Below are 3,910 nucleotides of genomic sequence, written 5' to 3'. Positions count from 1 at the left end.
TGCAAGAAAAAAGAAGGTTGGGTCAGTATGTGCATGTGTGTGAGAGAGGGTGTGTGTGTGTGTGTGTTCTGAGACACTGCTGATTGCTTTGCAGATAGAATTTATCATGGAATATAAAGCACTTGACACGGGGAAAGGGAGAAAGTCCATCGAGTTTCCTGGGGGCCTGAAATCCAGAGCCTGGCTGGTCAGAGACATCTGCAGGATGGGGGGAATGGGACTTAAATACAGACAAAAGCATAGGGGTGCCAGCCTCCAGTTGGGACCTGGGGATCCTCCTGAATTGCAACTCATCTCCATACTACGGAGTTTACCTTACCTGGAGAAAATGGATGCTTGGAGGGTGTACTTTATGGCATCATGTGCCACCAAGAGAAGTCCCTGTCCTCCCTGTCTTCTATCTCCAAATTTCCAGGAGTTTCCCACATGGAAGTGGTAACTCTAACCCATTGGTGGCCAGGCGTGGGGAATGGGGCAACTCTATGAGGATCTGAGGCCAGGCATCTCCTGATGAGGAAAAAGAGAGGACAATATTGACGTACTGATTTACTTCTCCTGCAACAGGAAACCAGAATAGGCAATTCAATGCAGGAGAAGCTGGATCATTTGGAATGTACAACCCAAGAGCCAGTGGTTTCTCTGTGGACTTTGAGGCCTGTCGTCATCAACCAAGGGTGGGTGAGAGGAAGGATGTAGCTTAGGTCTTCCACCGTTACTGTTGATGATCATTGTTGTTGTGTTTTATTGTGATTTTATGCGATTTTATGTATCATAGAATCACAGAATCACAGAGTTGGAAGGTACCTCCTGGGCCATCTAGTCCATCCTCCAGCTGCTGCTTGAAGACCACCAGTGAGGGGGAGCTCCCCACCTCCTGAGGCAGCCCATTCCACAGCTGAACTAGACTCATATAATCCTAGAGTGGGAAAGGGCCATCCAGGCCATCTAGTCCCACCCACTGCTCAATGAAGGATCAGCCTCAAGCATCCAGGAGAAGGATCTGTCCAGCTGCTGCTTGAAGACCACCAGTAAGGGGATGCTCACCATCTCCTGAGGCAGCCCATTCCACAGCTGAACTAGACTCATAAAATCATAGAGTGTGAAGGGGCCATCTAGTCCCTCCCCCTGATCAGTGCAGGATCAGCCTAAGCATCCAGAAGGATCTGTCCAGCTGCTGAAACACTCTGTCTGTAAAAACCTTTTTCCTGATATTTAGCCGGCACCATTCTACAAACAGTTTCAACCTATCACTGTAGTTCTAATCCTCTGTTGCCAACAATAAAAAACTATCAATGAAAGCCTGGCTCCAGTGCATCAATACCCCTTGATCTGATTCAGCTTCCATTGAAAAAAAAAATCCCTGCACTTAGAAAACAAGTATTTCCTTCTCCCTAAGTTGGTAGTTCTCTGAGGCCTTGGCTAGAACTCTTCTTCCTAAGTGGTCAATTCTCTGCGAGCAAGGGTTTTCTTTTATGCTTACCCCATACAAAAGCTGAAGTGGTGGGCCATAAACCCAGGATTACTACCTCAGAATGAAAAAGGTCAGTTTTACTAAGGGGTGGGGGTGTCTCAAGGGAATCACCCGCCAGTTAGCTTTGGGGGGCCTAAACTTCTAGGTTGCTAATGTTACCTGGTGCTCTGGGGGCACGGATCAGCAGGCATCCCCTCCCCTAGGGATCCTGAGAATAGGGACGTTCTCTCAGCCACACTGATGCTAATAATCCCAGAGGCAGAAAGAGCAGAGACATTTCAGAGGTCAGCTTTGCTCATTAAAGAGAGGAGGCCCTAAATGAGAGCAGGGGAACCGGCCATCAAGCCCCACGGTCAATGCATCCTGCTTTCAAAAGGGTCAATCTGGCCCCTGACACAGTAGCGTTGGTGTGACTCCCTCCCGATGTTTGGAGTTATGCATTTATATCCCATATCCCCTCATGCCAGGCATGCCCAGGATCTTTTACTTTGAGTGTTAAAGGCAGATGAGCACATGAGGATTCTAGTGGTACACAGCAGGCTTGATGTGAAAATGTACAGGGAGAAGATGGGGCTGATTGAAGGATGGAGCAGAGGGGGGATGTTTGCCTTTGGGGAGGGCAGCATACAAATATAATCAATCAATCAATCAGACACACAGTAGTAGGGACTGTGCACTCCAGAAGTATATGAATTACTTTGTACAGGACATGTAGAGCCAGTTTGGTGTAGTGGTTAGGACTGCCGACTTCTAATCTGGCAAGCCAGGTTCGATTCTGCACTCCCCCACATGCAGCCAGCTGGGTGACCTTGGGCTCGCCACGGCACTGATAAAATTGTTCTGACCGGGCAGTGATATCAGGGCTCTCTGAGCCTCACCCACCTCACAGGGTGTCTGTTGTGGGGAGAGGAAAGGGAAGGCGACTGTAAGCCGCTTTGAGCCTCCTTCGGGTAGGGAAAAGCGGCATATAAGAACCAACTCTTCTTCTTCTTCTTCTTCTTCTTCTTCTTCTTCTTCTTCTTCAAAACTTATAGCATGTATTAACAAATAACATGTTACATGAACAGCCATCCATAATAAGCTCAGAAACCTGAAAAGCCTCTGTCAGTGACTTTCTTTGCTAGCTGTCTTTTCTTGCCGGGTGGAAATTTTCATGGAGTTCCAATCTCTGGCTGCTGAAACAAACGCTTCAAAAGAGAAGAGTCCTCTTACAAAAAAAATCGAGACCAACGGAACACCCGAGTACGTTTCCTGTTTTGACTATCGTCTTCCAGGGTCAGTTAGGATTTGCAAATACATCTTGTTATTTTCATAACAATCTGGTGGATCACAGCTTTGCAGAAGAACGTCTCAAAGGATTGGAGGGGGTTGGATCTGAAAGACTCAGTGGCTAATCAGAGGGCAGAGGGAGAATCATCAGGCTGTAGGGTTGGCCGGCTTCAGCATGAAAAATCTTGGGGGATGCAGCCTGGGGAGGGAAGGGTTTAGGGAGGGAAGGGAACTCATCTGGGTACAATACCACAGAGCCCATCTTCCAAAGTGACATGTTTTCCAGGAGAACCATTCTCTGTCATCTGGGAATCAGTTGTAAATCTAGGAGATTTCCAGACTCCACCTGGAGGTTGGCAACACTACTATGGTGGAACCAGATCCATATACTGGCAGGGACTCATGGGAATTGTAGTCCATGGACAGTTTGGCCATCCCTGACGTATATATTCTTCCACAGACTAAAAGGTATCCCCTGTGCAAGCACCGAGTCATGTCTGACTCTTGGGGTGACTCCCTCTAGCGTTTTCATGGCAGACTCAATACGGGGTGGCTTGCCAGTGCCTTCCCCAGTCATTAGAGCAGGGCTTACATTTTTTTCTCAGGAATGTGAGATTGTATTCTCACGCATTCCCACCTTCCTGCAAAATAGCAAACCCTTGCAGCTCCACACACAGCGGAACCTGTCCACCATGGCTGAGTCCCCTGGGGGGGGCACATTTTAGTGGTGGACCGGGTGCTCTGCTGAAATATGTCCCCTATGGGGACACAGGAACACACATCTCTATGGCATTGTTGGTACGGAATTGGCCTAAGTGCTGTCTGTCACAACATCCACGGAAACAGGTCTCTCTGGTATGCCCTCGTACTCCCAAAGACATGACAAGCCGGCCACATGTGATAGGAACAGATGTCTTTACATTAGGCTTCACTCTCTCCTTTCGACTGCACCTGAATGTGAACAGGATCTACATTTTTTTTGCTACATGCTGCTTGGGTGATTTTTTACTGCACTCAGTATCCTGGTTCTGTGACTGAGCAGAACTATGCTATATTAATCACATCTCCCAGCAGTGAACTTCATACAAAAAGTAACTGTCCTCACAATCATATATGTTCATTCTGCGTTCATCCTCATCATGCCAAGTGGCATTTCTTGTTCAAGGCCAA

This window comes from Paroedura picta, chromosome 4 (genome assembly GCF_049243985.1).
Source record: "Paroedura picta isolate Pp20150507F chromosome 4, Ppicta_v3.0, whole genome shotgun sequence".
Lineage (NCBI taxonomy): Eukaryota > Metazoa > Chordata > Lepidosauria > Squamata > Gekkonidae > Paroedura > Paroedura picta.
This window is presented reverse-complemented; position numbering follows the sequence as displayed.